Genomic DNA, 17,797 nt, shown 5'->3' with positions numbered 1-17,797 from the left:
CTCAGCAGATGGCCGCACGGTCGGGAACATCTGGAGGTCGCTGGAGTGTGTGTGTGTGTGTGTGTGTGTGTGTGTGTGTGTGTGTGTGGAGAGAGAGAAAGAGAGATGTTTTGTTAAGAAAGAGATTGGGTGGTGAGGGTTCCCTCTTCTCGAGTTCATCCCCCCGGTTCCCCAGTTTTTTAAAACGGGTGAAAGAGGTTCCAAGACGTTAGTGAGAGGGAGTCCAAGAATCTGAAGCAGGGAAAGACTGGCTGAAAGACGAATCGACAGAGAGACAGTCAGGCTTAGGCAGAAAAGCTGGCAAGAGAGGAGAGAGAGGGAAACAGATTTTTTTTTTTTTAATTTCTTTTTTCTTTTCCTGGAGGGAACCATCGACTTCTGGTTAGATTTCTAAGAAGGGAAACAGGGAGCAGTTTAAATCTATTCCTCCCTCTGCAGCCCATCCTCTCTCACCCTTCCTTATGGTAAAAAGTGCAGAAAAGCATCCAAGAAACCTTTTTCACTTGGGAGTTGGGGGGAAGAAATTGCCTGTTGGATGCATTCCCTACAAGTAGTGTGTGTGTGTGTTTGGTTGAGGGGCTTGAATTTGAGTCTCCCTGCACACCCAGACACTCTGGGGTTGAAGGAGGTGTTAGTTCTCAGGCACCCCAGAAGTATATGGCCTGGGGATTGAGGGAGGTTTTGGCCTTGAACCCTGGACCTCCCAGGAGCTTTCCTGCTGTGCAGAGATTCGGCAGTGTTCCCTTTACAGTAGCCCAGACTTGCACACCCAGTCTTTTTGTTCCTTTTATTGCTTTTTTTTTTTTTAATTAAAAAATTTTTGCTTGGGCTTCTGAGTCTGTGTCTGCTTGTCTGCCTGGGGAAGGAGAGAGACAAGTAAGGAGATGGGGAGGAAGGAGTAGAGGCCACTGCCCGGGCCTCAGGGCAGCAAAAACAAATCGGCTTTCCAGGGGACAAAGTGCTCTTGCAGGCCCTCACTGGCACTAGTCTGTGTGGTTGCGTGGTGGTGGTGGTGGTGCTGGTGGCCACTCTGCTCCCCTGGGATGGCGAGGCCTGGGGGCCCTGGCAGTTAGGGAGGTGCAGGGAGAAGGCTGGGAGCCTAGTCCTACCAGCCTGGGACAGGGAAAGCTCCCCTCCCTCCTTTCTGCCTCTCACTGTCCTCCCCTCATTAGAATCCCAGCTTCTGGAACTGGGAGGCCACCAGCTCAGACGTCTCATCACAACTGTCTTTGAAATTGTACCATAGGCCTCTCTGCACCCAGTCTCCTCACAGTCATGCTTAATAAGGATGCTGTTGACATTCAACTGTGCATCCCCTTGTGGTTCTCTGTGCATCCTGGGGCCGTCAAGAAGGGTCAGAGACCTTCCCGCTCCTACTTCTTCTGGGCCTGGAGGTGGGAAAGACCTGCCAGTTCGTGTCTGGTGAGGGCCCCCAGCTTGGACAGGGTTCAGGTTCCAGCCCTGGCACTTACCAGCTCTGGGTTATTTTAGGGAAGTTACCTAACCTCTCTGAGTCTCTGCAGCTGTAATAGAGCTGTTGTGAGGAGTAAACAGTATCTTAGTAAGGCTTTAGTCTGGCTGATAGGAAGTGCCATTGTGGGTTATTAGCGTTATTATTAAACCAAGTTGTCTCTGATCAGGGATGGTGTGTGTAGTCTGGAAAGCTGAGCTGGCTTGGGAGGGGAGAAGCCAGGGGAATGGTCACTTGACCCTCTGCTCATCTAGCCCACCTGCTGGCCATCTCCTGCCCTCCTGTGGGGGACGGAGCCATCTTTCAAAGGACCCCTCCCCCTCAACCTTTGCTCTTTGCTGGAGAACTTGCATCCTCCCCTCCCTTAAGGTGGAGTTCTGGGATGAGGCTCAGGCTCAGCATCTGACAATGGAGCTAAACACTAACTCTAACTCCCACTGTCCTTTGTCTGCAGGCTCCAACCACAGAGGCTGGAGGCTCTACGCCCCTCCAAAGGGCCTCTCTCATAACAGAAGCCTAACAAACCACCTTTCACACCTTGGCCGGCAGCTGGCGGCAGTTTCAGTGTACTGCTACATTCATCATTTCCCTTGCTTGATCTTTTCTCAGTGGGAGGTGGCCTCTGGAGACTTTGGATTGGGCATCTCCATCAGCCCTCCCCCCTTCCCCCACAATGGTCCTTTGGCCTCCAGGCCCCTCCTCCTGTCTGCTGTTCCTGCTGCAGTAAAAATGACCTTTTTAAACTGCAAATCTGCAAAATGGATCAGGATGCTTGCCCCCTTAAAACCTTTCAATGGCAAAAGTCAAACTCCTTGGCTTCACATTCAAGGCCCCTGTAATATGTTCCCCTGGATCCTAGCTTTTCACTTCTGGTCGCTCACATCCCAAGCTCCAGTCCTCTAAGTCACATGAAACGAGAGGGAGAGAGGGAAGGGAAGGAAGGGCCTCTGAATTCTTCAAATCTCTGTCCAAATTTCCCTCCCCCAGAAACCCAATGCCTGGTGAATTTGGTCCCTCCTTCTGTTCTGTCGCTACACCCTTTGCACATATGCACTACCACTTTCCCCATTCTCTTCCCCTTCTTGTGGTCACATAGTTGCCAAAATCTTGACCCCCTGTCACCCAGGGCTGAATAAAAAACGTGCGGAGACAGAGTTTGGAAGAAATAGAGAAATGGCTTCATTTGGCAAAGGGGAGTACACAGCAGGCTAGCGCCTCAAGAACTGTGCCCTGCTTCTATGGGGAACAGGGAGAGATTTTATATCCTCATCAAAGTCTTGTATATAATTTTTTTTCTGCAAGTTTACAGCCAAAAGCTGGCATCAGGTAGCTCAACCACCTGCTCTGGTGTCCCTGAAGTTATTGACTGTGAGCTCCTTCCTTTGGAAGTGCAGAATCCTACAAGGGAGTGTAGGGGGAGAAGAATGCCAGCTGTAGAGTATAATTTATACGGAGTCAGAGAGTAATTAGTTTTGTGAAGGACAAGTCCAGCTACAACTGTTTGTTAGTAGTAACAGCTAAAGAATAACCAAGACTGTTTAACTCTTGCAGTTCTGTTTGGCTGGTATGGACAAAAGGCTGTTCACTCATTACTGTTTTTGCTGCAACAGTCTTGGCTGTTATCCCATGCCAGGGACTGTGCTGGATACTTTTACGGTTATTATATCATTTAATCCCTGTAACAACCACCCTAGATTGATAGTGATGAGGCCCAGAGAGGGTAAGAGATCTCTCTTGGGTTACACAGTATGTTTTCTGCAGAGCTGGAACAATATTTAGGACTCTAGTGCTCTTCCTACTACCTTACAATCAATACAAGAAGCAGAATGTGGTGTTGTAGGGAGGCCTTGGTACCTAAGAGTCCCAGGTGGAAATCATTGCTCTGTCCCCGGCTACCTATTGACCTTGGGCTAGTCACTCTCTCCCCCTGAGCCTCAGATTCCTAACCTGTAAGATGAGAATAAATAAGAAACCATACCTCACAGGAACTAAAGTGCCTCTTGATGAGGGTGAAAGAGGAGAGTGAAAAAGCTAGCTTAAAACTCAACATTCAGAAAGCAAAGATCATGGCATCTGGTCCCATCACTTCATGGCAAATAGATGGGGAAACAGTGGAAACAATGAGACTTTATTTCCTTAGGCTCCAAAATTACTGCAGATGTGACTGCAGCCATGAAATTAAAAGACTTGCTCCTTAGAAGAAAAGCTTTGACAAACCTAGACAGCGTATTAAAAAGCAGAGACGTTACTTTGCCAACAAAGTCAAAACTATGGTTTTTCTAGTAGTCATGTATGGATATGAGAGTTGGACCATAAAGAAGGATGAGCACTGAAGAATTGATGCTTTTGAACTGTGGTGTTGGAGAAGACTCTTGAGAGTCCCTTGGACTTCAAGGAGATCAAACCAGTTAATCCTAAAGGAAATCAACCCTGAATATTCACTGGAAGGACTGATGTTGAAGTTGAAGCTTCAATACTTTGGCCGCCTGATGCAAAGAGCCAACTCATTAGAAAAGACTCTGTGCTGGGAAAGATTCTAGGCAGGAGGAGAAAGGGATGACAAGGATGAGATGGTTGGATGGCATCACCGACTCAATGGACATGAGTTTGAGCAATCTCCAGGAGATGGTGAAGCACAGGGAAGCCTGGCGTGCTGCAGTCCATGGGGTCACAAAGAGTCAGACACGACTGAGCGACTGAACAATAACCTTACAGGGATATGGAGTGGATCAGTTGGATTAATACATATATAAATATGTTGTAAGTTGTAGGGTTTTGTGTACTTTTCTTGACCAGACATACTTCAAATGGGGTGTTGGCTGAGGATCTCTTTTCTCTCAGAACTCTCCAGATTAGAGGTCAAAGGCCTCATTAGCCCCTTTGGCTACCTTGCTTATTTCCCACATTTTGAGAATGCTAAAAGGTCTTTCTTTTTTCTCTTTTATCAAATCTGTCAAGCCCTGACCAGAAAAAGCATCCAAATCCAATATATTTCCATGAAGCTCCAGTGCCTAGTGCTTAGTCGCTCAGTTGTGTTCGACTCTTTGCAACCCCATGGACTGCGGCATACCAGGCTCCTCTGTCCTTGGGATTTTCCAGGCAAGAATACTGGAGTGAGTTGCCATTTTCTTCTCCAGGGGATCTTCTCAACCTAGGGATCAAACCCAGGTCTCCCGCATTGCAGGCGGATTCTTTACCAACTAAGCCACCAGAGAAGCCCATGAAGCTCCAGGATCTCTGGCTATTCTTCTTACTGTATTTTCTTCTTTGCAGTTGTCAGAAGCTGGCAGATCGAAAGTTAACAGAGCATCAAGACCTTGTGAAGAAATAATGGAAAAGAAGAGCTGGAAGAAAAAAAAAATGCCAGTTCAACCTCCTGATTCTGTTGTGTTTTTTAAATTAATTAATTCATTTATTTTTAATTTTTGGCTGCGCTGGGTCTTTGATGCGACGCAGGGGCTTTCTCTAGTTGCGGAGAGCAGGGGCTACTCTTCCGTGCGGTGTGTAGGCTTCTCATCATGGTGGCTTCTCTTGTTGCAGAGTGCGGGCTGTAGAGTGCGAGGGCTTCAGTTGTTGAGGCATGTGGGCTCCGGAGCACCAGTTCAGTAGTTGTGGTGCTCGGGCTTAGTTGCCCTGCGGCATGTGGGATCTTCCCAGAGCAGGAAATCAAACCTGTGTCCCCTGCACTGATAGCCGATTCTTGACCACTGGGCCACCAGGGAAGTTCCATACGTTGTGTTTTTTAAAAGCACCTATGGTGGTTCAGTACAGGGATTGGGGGACATGGCAGAGTGCCTTAGGGTTTATAATGTCTTTCCACAGATAGTCTCATTTTGAAACCTCTTAGAAAAAACTTTGGATAGTCTCTTATCACCTCCATCTTACAGATGTGGAAACTGAGACTCTGAAGTGACTCATCCAGGGTCACCCAGATAGAACCTACAAGTGGTTCTTTAAAACAATTCCAGCCATTCCTCCGCAGGGCCAGATTTGGTGCATGGGCTTTGCCAGTGTTCAGCAGTCACTGTACAACGAACATTCCTCCCTTCCTGCCAAATCAGATGCTTCCCTAAATATTTCTCTCCCACTCTCCCACCTCCATACTTTGTCCCCTGCCTGGAATGACTTTCCCAGCCTATCTACCAGCTGCAGTCCTCGCTAGCTTCCAAGCTCTGCTGCCTCCTCCACAAAGACGTTTCCATTGCCCACAGTGTCTTTCCTTTGAGCCTGGAAGCACTTGGGTTGTGCCTCCGTGCAGCCCCCCTCGCTAGCCCTGCCTCCTGCTGTGACTTGATTCCCTAGCATCTTTAGCTGTTGGGGTTCCCTGCATTCTGCCAATTCCTTGCTGCCTCCATGTCTTTGCCCCACCTTTGGAAGTGCCCCTTGCCCTATCCCTGTCTCTTTCTTATCATCCAAAATTCATCTCAGGTTATCACTTCCTCCAGGAAGCCTCCTCTGATCTTCCCAACCCTTAACTTTACCATTGGAGGCCCTTCCTCTGTGCTTCCATGGTACAGCGAGGATACCTCTGTCGTGAACAGGATTGTTCATTTATTCATTAATTCATTCATTCTAGCACGGCACAGATTTTGGAGCCAAACTGCTTAGGTATGCATCCCGGCTTCAGACTGGCCAAATTCTTGAAACTTCTCTCTGCCTTATTTTTCTTATCTGTAAAATAGTCCCTAGCTCAAGCGTTGTTGCAAACATTAAGTGAATTAATCCGTGTAGAATAGTGACTTACTCTAGTGAGCACTGGATGACTGTGGGTAACTAATATTATGATTTATTAGTTCATAAGAAAAACACATGTAAAACTGGACAAGGAAACTGAGGCAGGAGCCTGATTGCATAGCCTAGGAGAACACAGTGGGAGATGTAGGAAGCTTGGCAGGTACAGTGGTTTTTTCTCCCACTGCAGAGAAAAAAATGGGAGGTGGCTTTGACCTTGAGTGAAGAGAGGGGACACAGTAGAGGAGGCTCCCTCAACTGGAGCCTTGGGTCTCTGTTTAATCCTTTGGGCAAGGAGACCATGGCCTGCAAAGAGCAGACGGCTATCGGTCAAGTCTGCCAAGTCCTCAGCCTCCAAATTGCTGTTTGGTGGTAGTGGTGGTAGCAGGTCAGGAACAAATTATTTCCTGAGTTGCTGCCAGAGGTGGTCTCCTGCCAGGAGGCTGGGTCCACACCTCAGGTGCTGCCCTTTTGTACCTTGGCTTCCAGGCTTCTTCTGACCCCAGAACCTTGGCCCCCACCCCTGTATCCAGGAGCCAAGTGGACCTGAGTGTTCAGACAGAATGCGATGCATCTGCCACCATGGAGCCAGCAAGGCAGGTGGAGGGCCCTTGGGGATCAGATATCAGGCACTGTACCCTATCACCTCTGTCACTGTATAGGCGGGAGACTGATGTCCAGAGAGGTGGAGTGGCTTGTCCCAGGTCACTGAGCTAATGAACACAAAGGTTTCTAGACTCCCAGTTAAGAGTTCTTTTAACCTCTCTGCATTTTCACAGCAACTGCGTGCTCCTCTTCTCCCAGACCATCCTTCCATTCATCTTTCCTAATGTCTTTACTCTCCATCCATCCATCCATCATCTATCTAACAAATCTTCACCTCTTGAACCTCTGACACATGTCAGATCTGGTGCTGGGCTCCCGGAGTTTACAGTTGGAGTGGGTCCCAAAGACATGTCTGAGGTCCTAAAGAGTTTTGGATGCCGATAGAAACCTGTGCAGAGCATTCAGAACAGAGAGGGGCCAGGCTCTAGTCGGAGCAATGAGGAAATGTGTCATCAGGAAGGTGATGCTTGAGAGAACCCTGCTGGGTTTAGAGAGATTAGGAATATGGGATTAAGGAGCAAGTTAAGGGCATTCCCCCTGTGGGAGCAAAGGCCAGAGGGAAGAGTATAGAACAATAAGTGGTTCAGTACTGTTGGGCTACAGCACCTGAGGGAGCCCAGCCAGGGACAGTTCTGAGAGAAGAGGAGCAAGTTGCAGGGCATGGGGCCCTATGGGTTGGCTGAGGTGACAGTCCTTGGGGCCAAAGCTTCCAGAGACCTTCCGTCCCTCCCCATCCCCCACTAGTCATTCCCCCCTTCCCCCTTCCCTCCTCTGGCCCTGTCTCTGTCTCTTTTTAGCCTGTCAATCCTTATCAATCATCTGGGCCCTCCCCACCTTTCCCCTTTGTCCAATCTTCCTGACAAGAAACAGACTGTCTCCTACCACCACACTCTGCAGGCAAAGAACCCTGGACTGGAGGTCAGGACATGGGATTCCAGGCCTGGCTTTGTCACCAGCTGACCTGGGCAAGAACAGCTTGTTAACAACAACGTATCTGCCGGGCCATTTCCCCCTGATAAAGTCGGAGGACTGTTGTCTCCTTGACCCCCTTGCCACAGCGCCTTCTACAGGGGAAGAGGGCTCATCTACACACCGTTCAGCAGCCTTTCTGGCTAGTCTAGTCCTTGAGGGCCAGTGAACTCTGGGGAACTTGTTAAAAGGCTTGTGTTACATAATTACGTTATTGCGTGCAAAGGAGTGTGTGCTCAATTTATTACCATCTGTCCCAGGACAAACAGAGCTGCAGAATTCTACCCCCACAGAAACTGACTCTCAGAAAACCTTAGCATCTTTCTAATCCATAAGCAAACAAGTTCTTTGAAGAGGCTTTCAGATTTTTCTCTTTCTTTTCCTATCCTTTCTTTCCTCTTTCTTTTCCTATCCTTTCTTTCCTCTCTCCTTTCCTCCCTTCCTTCCTTTCTATGTATCTATTGACTAAAAACAAAATCTGGAGAAGGAAATGGCAACCCACTCCAGTACTCTTGCCTGGAAAATTCCATGGACAGAGGAGCCTTGTAGGCTACAGTCCATGGGGTCTCGAAGAGTCAGATAGGACTGAGCAGCTTCACTTCACTTTTCACTTCATGGATAAAATCAGTTTCATAAAACAATATTTACCCTTACCACAGATGGTACACTACGATATTTTCTTTTCCCTCCTATTCTGTTCCATTAGGAATAATGATGATAATCACCAAAACTTTCTCTCCAAAACTGGTCTCTGATACATTCACTTACAAATGTATTTACTGAGAATTTACTGAGCTCCTTGCTTTTCATCAAACTTCTTGAATGATAGCCTGGATCTATTGTTTTCACTTTCCCACCTCCCATTCATTCCTTCTAAAAAATCATAAACTGCCCTTTGCTACTTATTGCTAAGCTGCTGACAATGGCTCACCAGCCCTCAACACCTGACATTTGTCAAAGATGACTCCGTTTCTCCTTGGCTTCCCTCTTGGTCTCCTTTGCTGGCTCTTCTTTGGTCCTCAGTCCATATGTAACTGTTTCCCAGTCTCTGCCCTGCAACCCCTGCTCCTCTCACTCTGTGCTTGGTTCTTGGGCCTGCTCACCCCACCCCTACCCCTTGCCTTCAGCTGCTCCCCGAAGTTGAGGCATGCGTATCTGTATCTCTTGCCAGCATCTCTGATATCAGCCTTTGTCAGAACTCTCTGGCCACCCGCTTGCTTGTTGGCTCCACTTGGGAGTTCCATGGGCCTTGCACTTCATTTGCCTGAATCAAAGATTTAGCTTTCACTCAAACTTGCCCCTCCGAGTCCTCATCTTAGTGAAAGGTGCCACCACCCACCCGCCTGTATAAACCAGGAAGCTGTGACTCCCCCAGGGCTCCTGCTCTCTCTTCCTCCTCCCTCTTCCTCCTCCCCACAGTCAGTACATGCCCAAGCCTCTCAAGTCTATCCACTTCTCTGTTTGCATCACCTGATCCTGGTCCAGATGATGGCATTTCTTGCCTAGACTGTGGAGATACCTTGAGGTCTCCCTGCCTGCATATCTTCACCCGCCAGACCAAGCTCTTTGGAGCAGTAAGAGGGTTTCTTTTAAAATGCAATAGTGATCTTGTCTCTATCTGGTTTAAAATCTTCCCAAGACTATTGCTTCTAGCGTGAAGTTGTAATTGTCTAGCATGATATAAGGAGAAGGCAATGGCAACCCACTCCAGTACTCTTGCCTGGAAAATCCCACGGATGGAGGAGCCTGGTTGGCTCAGTCGGGCATAACTGAGCGACTTCACTTTCACTTTTCACTTGCATGTACTGGAGAAGGAAATGGCAACCCACTCCAGTGTTCTTGCCTGGAGAATTCCAGGGACAGAGGAGCCTAGTGGGCTGCCGTCTATGGGGTCGCACAGAGTTGGACACGACTGAAGCGACTTAGCAGCAGCAGCGTGATATAAAGAATCCTGTGTAATCTGGCCCCAGCTTACCTCTCCTGCCTCACATTTCTCCTGTGTCTTCGTATTCCAGATGTAGCAACCACCTTCGGTTCCTTGGACAAGGTGCCCCTACCCCTGTTCCAGACTTTGCACCTAGTTCTGTAGAACTAGGACTCTGGTTAATGTGCACCTCTGTCTCCATGTGCGGCTTAGCTGGGCAACTCTTCAGGAGGCCTTCTCTGACCTGCTCTAAGTGGGTCTGCAGTATCCCCTGCCTCTTCCATCACGGTTCTCACCTCACAGGGTCATAATGGGCTCATGCTTCTCCTTTCTGCCTCCAGATGGTAAGCCCTGTGAGTCTAGGGACTCTGCTGTGTTGGTTGCTATGTCTCCGGCATAACATAGACACTCCATGAGAATTTGTAAAAGAATGCGTTTTTAGACTGAACGAATGTTGGAAACATAACAGAACCACCACAGTGTTAGGGACAGTAACCAACATTTGGAACAGAAACTGTTACAGAGTCAGAGGATGTTGGAATCATGGACACATAGTGATTGGGCTTATAGTATACAGATTTGTGGGACCAAAGGATATTCAGTTCTGCCACTTCCCAGCTGCAATATCAAGCAAGTTGATGAAACCCTTTCTCTGATTTTTGGTTTCATTTTTTATAAAGCGCTGATAAGAGTCCCTGCCAGTCCAGTCTGTGGGTTTTAAGCCATGAAACCATGAACGTGACTATGAGTGTGCACATATTGCTCCCTCTGATCTGATTGAGTTTCTTTGCAACCAAACAGCTATCCTGGGCTTTTCACGGGGAGACCTGGTTGGATTATTTTACTTAAACTATCTGTGCTTTGGGGCTTATTTTCCTGGGGACTCAGAACAACCCCTGCCCTTGACTGGCATGCATCAGTACCCAGAGTCAGGCCCTGGGTGAGAGGACAAATATCCTTCAGGAGCAATTCTCTATAATGAAGTCAGGCTGAACTGCCTTCGAAGTCTGGATTTTACAGATGGGGAAACTGAAGCTCAGAGAGGGTGGGAACTTGTCCAGGATCACACAGCATGTTAGGGCAGAGCCACAGCTAGAATCTACTCCTCTGGGCTCTGAGTCATCAGGGAATCTCCTTCTTAGATTCCCAATCTCTCTAGTTCTAGACTATCTGGAGGCATTCACTTTGGTCTAGAACAATAGGAACCATGCTTAGGGTTTCTGCAGATGGCAGTGTTCCAGGTTCATTCTTCAGATGGTTCCAGATCATTACATTCTGGGTCTGCCAGCTGAGCAGAGAGTTCTGGTTAATTATTCCTTCCATGACCACAGTAAGGTCATGTGCACAAAATGGTTCTCATACCCCTGTGTGAGATGAAGAGAAGGAAAGGGGCATTTAATTTAGGCTCTGGGCTGAGGGCACACATCCATTACATCATCTTACCTCTGTCGTTTGAATGAAGAAATTGAGGCTTAGCGAGTTAAAACAGCTTGTCACTCAGCTCACAGATGGAAGAGCCAGAACTCCAGCCGGATTCTCTGATTCTGAGGCCCACACTGTTTCAGCTGCATCACGCTGCCTCCCTTAGGCACTCACTGCCTCCTGCCCTGGGAAGTGGACTGAGCAGGGAGGCTGCTGGGAAAACGATGGACCACAGAGTACAGTGGAAACAGCCAGAAAAAGTGGGAAGAGCTCAACTCTTAGACATACAGACCTGGGATGGAATTTGGGCTCTGCTGCTTCCTTTTAGCCCTTAAAGACTCCACTTCCTTTTCTGTAAAATAAAGGAAATTATTACCTTGCAAGGTAGTGGAAGGGATCCAATGGATTCACTTATGTAAAGTGGTTCACATGATTCTGGACATACAATACTTGCTCAGTAAATGTTTATTGCATGTTGTGTGTATGTGCTCAGTCACGTCCAACTCTTTGTGACCCCATGGACTGTAGCCTGCCAGGCTCCTCTGTCCATGGAATTTTCCAAGCAAGAACACTGGAGTGGGTTGCCATTTCCTACTCCAGGGGATCTTCCCAGCCCAGGGATTGAAACTGTGTCTCTTGTGTCTTCTGCGTTGGCAGGGGAATTCTTTACCACTGTGCTATCTGGGAAGCCCAAGTGTTTATTATGGTCAATAAAATAATCATCTCTTACAATAAACATTTTAGAAGGAGGTGGTCGGTAAAGTCTTATTGATTAATTTGGGGTGCTCAGATCATGTACCTGCCCGCAGAGCTTAGAGCAGAGGGTAAAGGAGTGGAGGGCAAGGGAAGGGACTTATATGATTGAAACTCCTGCTGTGTGTCAGGCACTGGGCTAAATGTCACGATCGCCCACATCACCTCTGTGAACACGCACAACAAAATAGGTGCCATCATTCATTTGAGTTTAGAGCTGGGAAAACTGAGGCTTAGGAAAAGGGAGGGGTTGGATGGCTTGTGTGTGGCTAGATGGAGATTTAAACCTCAGGCTGGGGACTTGCAAGCCTGGAGCACCCAGCCACACCCCTCCAGGCTCACACCTGCCAGAACCTCCCTCAGAGCAGGTGAGTCAGCTCTAGCTCTCCTGCTGAGAGGCGCCCCATGCACGCCCCACACAGGGCCACCACAATGGACCCTCTGAGGGGGCTCTGGTTCCAGGGAAGCGCACGCTGATCATTAGGGCTTTGCCCCATCACCTCTGCTCCCCTCAGTCTCTCAGTGCTCTTGGGAGGTCACGAGGGGGGCTCTGCCTGCCCATCCAGGCTCCTTCCCACCACACATCTGCCCACCCACATACACAGATGATGGTCACCTGCACCAGCCACAGGCCCCCAGACACTGCATGCTTTCCATCCTCCAAACGTCTGCTCTGGCTGTTTCCTCTATTCTTAGTAACCTCTCCCCTTAAACCCGAAGATGAAATCCTGAGTATCTGTCGTAAAGGCCTAGGAGCCGGGAGGTCAAGGTCTATCCATAAAACCAGGGCTTGAGCCGGGGAAGCAGGATGATCTGAGGGTGAGGAGGCAGGAAGCAGAGAAGAAGAGGTGAAGGAAGGGAGAAGGTTGGGAGAGAAGAGGGTGAAAGGGCAGGGCAGGACCCAGGGTGCTCTTACATAAAGTTGCGTGCCCAGGGCCAATGCGTGACTGAACTCAGGTACCTTCCCAGGCAGGTGAAGAGAGTTCATCAGCGGCAGGCTCTGTGCTTCCAGAGCAAATATCCAGGAAACAATTGCACAAGAGAGGAATGCTTCGGCCTTTGGTGAGCACCCGGGATCAGTGACTTGTCCATGTCAGAGATGGGGGCCTCCTCCCCATCCCAACAGGCTCCAAGTCCTATTCTTTGAAGCTTCAGGGTGAGTCCCCTACCCAAACACAAAAAGGATATTTGTCTGTTCACATGTTTTCATTTTAATTTCTGGGGGTAGTCACAGGAGTTAAATGTCTGTAGGCTATTTCTTAGGTTGTTCAGTGGTAAAGAATCCTGCCAATGCAGGAGACACAGGAGATGCTCCAGTATTCTTGCCTGGGAAATTCCATGGACAAAGTGGGGCCTGGCAGGCTACAGTCCATAGGGTCACAAAAGAGTCGGACACGACTGAGCGACTGCTCACACATGCAAGCAGACTATTGCCAGGTTTCCTGCTGTGGTTACCTTTGATGCTTGTGGGGACCCTGGAAAGTGGGACTAAAGCCCTTACTTTACAGACTGGGGCTCAGAGAGGTTGCCCATGGCCGTGCTGTGAGAAAGAGGCAGAGCTGCGATTTAAAGTTAGTTTTTGTGCTCTTGGTGCCTGTGTCAGTGGCTCTGTTAAATAAAACTTAGACTTAACAACTTACTGAGACTTACAATGGGCAAGATACAGATCTTAACTCATTTAATCCTCGCAACTCTATGAGGAAGGCACTAATGTTATCATTCCTATTTTACAGAAAGGGAAACTGAGGCACGTTGTTGTTGTTTAGTGGCTAAGTCATGCCTAACTCTTTTGTGACCTCATGGACTGTGACCCTGCCAGTCTCCTCTGTCCATGGGATTTTCCAGGTAATAATACTGGAGTGGGTTACTATTTCCTTCTCCAGGGGATCTTCCCGACCCAGGAGTCAAGCGCAGGTCTCTTGCATCGGCAGGTGGATTCTTTACCACTGGGCCACCAGTTAAGTCCAGCTGAGACATACAGAAGTTAAATAACTTATTTGATTCATGGACTTAGTAAGTGGTAGAGCCAGACTTAAATTCAGGCCCTCTAAATTCACTTACGTGGGGGTTCAGGGTGGAGGAAGTTCCACTTGTGCCCTGAGGCCCCTGCCCTCTCACTCGTGGATAGGGGCTCATTGAGCCCCCAAGTTCAACAGCATGGTCAGCTGGCCTGGCCTGGGACAGGCAAGTGGATGAGGCATGTCTTCTAGGGATGGTTGCCAGGCTTATTTAGCTCAGCTTGGGTCAGGGCAGGTTGTGACACTGCAGGAACTCTGGTGCCCTGTTCTAGGCTTCTTATCTCCAGTGGAAACCAGCAGATAAGAGGCTGTTGAACTTACACGCAGTTCCTATGGGTTGAGGTCATGGGTGTGTGTGGAAAGCTGGTTCTGGTGGGGTCAGGGCACTTGGGCACATGTGGTCAGGAAAGCTGGAGATTAAAGTGCCAGCCCTGCCTCTGGCCCAGCTCACCGCACACACCAGGCAGATCCTTGTCCCTGGCACCAGTCTCCCATCTGCCCAGTAAGGGGCTTGGATGGTGCAATTTCTCAGGCCCCTTCCATCCAGGCCCCTTCCAGCCCTGTACCCTCTTCTCTGAGCTATGACTCCTTAGATATGGCTTTTGTTTTCAAAGGAAGGAAACTCCTTCTTGTCAAGCACCTTCTAGGTCAGGAGGAATTCCAGGCAGTTTTCCACCTTGATTTTTAGTGATGGTCCTAACCAAAGCCAAAGAATGTTCAAACTACTACACAATTGCACTCATCTCACACACTAGCAAAGTAATGCTCGAAATCCTCCAAGCCAGCCTTCAACAGTACGTGAACCATGAACTTCCAGATGTTCAAGCTGGATTTAGAAAAGGCAGAGGAACCAGAGATCAAATTGCCAACAACCTCTGGATCATCAAAAAAGCAAGAGAGTTCCAGAAAAACATCTAATTCTGCTTTATTGGCTATGCCAAAGCCTTTGACTGTGTGGATCACAACAAACTGTGGAAAATTCTTCAAGAGACAGGAATCCCAGATCACATGACCTGCCTCCTGAGAAATCTGTATGCAGGTCAAGAAGCAACAGTTAGAACTGGACATGGAACAACAGACTGGTTCCAAATCGGGAAAGGAGTTCGTCAAGGCTGTATATTGTCACCCTGCCTATTTACTTTATATGCAGAGTACATCATGTGAAATACCGGGCTGGATGATGCACAAGCTGGAATCAAGATTGCCAGGGGAAGTACCAATAAACTCAGATATGCAGATGATACCACCCTTATGGCAGAAAGCAAAGAACTAAAGAACCTCTTGATGAAAGTGAAAGAGGAGAGTGAAAAAGTTGGCTTAAAACTCAACATTCAGAAAGCTAAGATCATGGCATCCAGTCCAATCACTTCATGGCAAACAGATGAGGAAACAATGGAAACAGTGTGAGACTTAATTTATTTGGGCTCTAAAATCACTGCAGATGGTGACTGCATCTGTGAAGTTAAAAGACGCTTACTCCTTGGAAGAAAAGCTATGACCAACCTAGACAGTATATTAAAAAGCAGAAACATTACTTTGCCAACAAATGTCCATCTAGTCAAATCTACGGTTTTTCCAGTAGTCATGTATGGATATGAGAGTTGGACTATAAAGAAAGCTGAGCATCAAAGAATTGATGCTTTTGAACTGTGGTGTTGGAGAAGACCCTTGAGAGTCCCTTGGACTGCAAGGAGATCCAACCAGTCCATCCTAAAGGAAATCAGTCCTGAATATTCATTGTAAGGACTGGTGCTGATGCTGAAACTCCAATACTTTGGCCACCTGATGTGAAGAACTGACTCAATGGAAAAGACTCTGATGCTGGAAAAGATTGAAGGCGGAAGGAGAAGGGGACAATAGAGGATGGGATGGTTGGATGGTGTCACCGACTCGATGAACATGAGTTTGAGTAAGCTCTAGGCGTTGGTGATGGACAGGGAAGCCTGGTATGCTGCAGTCCATGGGGTCACAAAGAGTCTGGACACGACTGAGTGACTGAACTTAACTAAACTAACCATAGGAATGACTGATGGTAGAGAATAGGCCTGGCATTCAGATTGTGTGCATTGGGACTGCTTCACTGACTGTGAAAAGATGGATATATTTCTACTTGCTTTGTAAATAGCCATTTCCCTTCATTTCTTCTAGTGCTCCCTAGTCTGCCGGACACTCCAGCAGCTCAGTGGTTAGTGCCTGGCAGCCCCTGTCCTAGCCAGGAGTGCCAACCTCCATTTATCCGTGCCGCCATATTGCTCTGTGGCCGCCATATTGCTCTGTGGTCAAGCAGTGTGACTATTGCCCCGGGTGAGCAGCAGTGTGGTGGGGTAGAGCAGGTCAGACACAAGAGTTCATGCCCTGCCTCAGCTATGAACTCCCTGCGTGCCATCAGCCACTTCTCTTCTCTCAGCTTCAGTTTCTCCAAGGTGCCCACCTCACAGCATTGTATTAAATGCAGTCATGGGGGCAAAGCACTTAGACACTGAGAGCGTGCTAGCTCGCCTTTAGGCAGGCTCATGAGAAATCAACCTCGGATTCGGGAGAGAGGAAGAAGGATAACGTGGTATGATAGAAAGAGGTAGATTTTCGAGCCAGAAAGACCCAAATTCAGTCTGGTTCTGTCACTTATCCATCGTTACAGGCTGAAATGAGTTCCCCTTCAATCCATACATTCAAGTCCTAACTCCCAGTACCTCTGAATGCCTGTATTCAGAGATATAGTCTTCAGAAAAGTAATTAAATTAAAATGAGGCCATTAGGGCAAATTCATTTCCAACATGACTGGTGCCCTTCTTAGAAGAGGAAATTTGGACACAGACACATGTAGAAAGAGCGCCATGTGGACATGAAGATGGTCACCTACAAACCAAGAAGAAGAGTCCCCAAAGAACCAACCCTGCCCACACCTTGACCTCAGACTTCTAGCCTGCAGGACTGTGAGAAAGCAAATTTTTATGGTTTAAACCATTCAGTCTGTGTGCTTTGTTAGGGCAGCTATAGCAAATGAATACACTCATTATGCAACATGGAGCTGGTTACCTCACCTTTCTGCGCTTCAATTGTACATTGAATTAGGTGCTGCCTGAGAAAGCCCAAGCACATAGTAGGCTTTTAGCAAGTGCTAGCTTTGCCTCCCCTCAGTGCATGGGAAGGGCAGCTGGCTCTCTCAGGAGAGGGGGGTGGCGACGTTCCTGAGTCATCCTACTTCAGCATGAACCTGCGGGACACCTGACTCTTGACTTGACCCTTACCTGACCGCAGACTAGCAGTCCTGCTCTCAGCCCCACCCCTGACCTTGACACTGGCTTTCTGGCTGCCAGGCTATGAGGTGATCAGAGTTCACAGAGGTTTTTGCCCCTGGCCAGGTTCAGCTGCAAACCTGCTGTGTGTTGTTGGCCAGTTTGGTTTAGGCCCTACCCAACACCAGGGCAGGGTTGGAGGGGTAGGGAAGGTAGCCTGGGGATGTTCTCAGGGTGAAGGAGCTGACTGTTGTGTTGCAGTTGCATCCCCCAAATACTTGCATATTGTATTTCATCTGCTGTTCATAGCAACCCCTTCAGGTGGGCTGGCTAATGGCTCCTCTTGACACAAAGAGAAACTGAGGCCCAGAACTGTTAAGGGGTCCTTCCCAACTCAACAAACCCTTGTTGGGATTAGGACCTTGCAATCCAGACTCAACCCCTGGCTCCTTGCACCATGGGGACCACTCGCTTGCCCTCCAAGCCTTTGGGGGTCTGTGGGGTGTGTGGGAAACACATGACCCAGGAGTCATGGGCCAGGGCTCAGATCTCGGCCAGGTCCGGAACCAGCGCTGTGACCCTGGACAAGGGCCTGCCTCACCAGTGCGCCAAGAGGCTTCGTGAGAGAGGGCGGCTAGCTCTGCCCCTGGAGTTCTCTAGGTCCACA

The sequence above is a fragment of the Bos grunniens genome, chromosome 15 (assembly GCF_055505025.1).
Source record: "Bos grunniens cultivar Pamir isolate PY7600 chromosome 15, Bosgru_T2T1.0, whole genome shotgun sequence".
In the NCBI taxonomy this organism is placed as follows: Eukaryota; Metazoa; Chordata; class Mammalia; order Artiodactyla; family Bovidae; genus Bos; species Bos grunniens.
Note: the sequence above shows the minus strand (reverse complement) of the source record.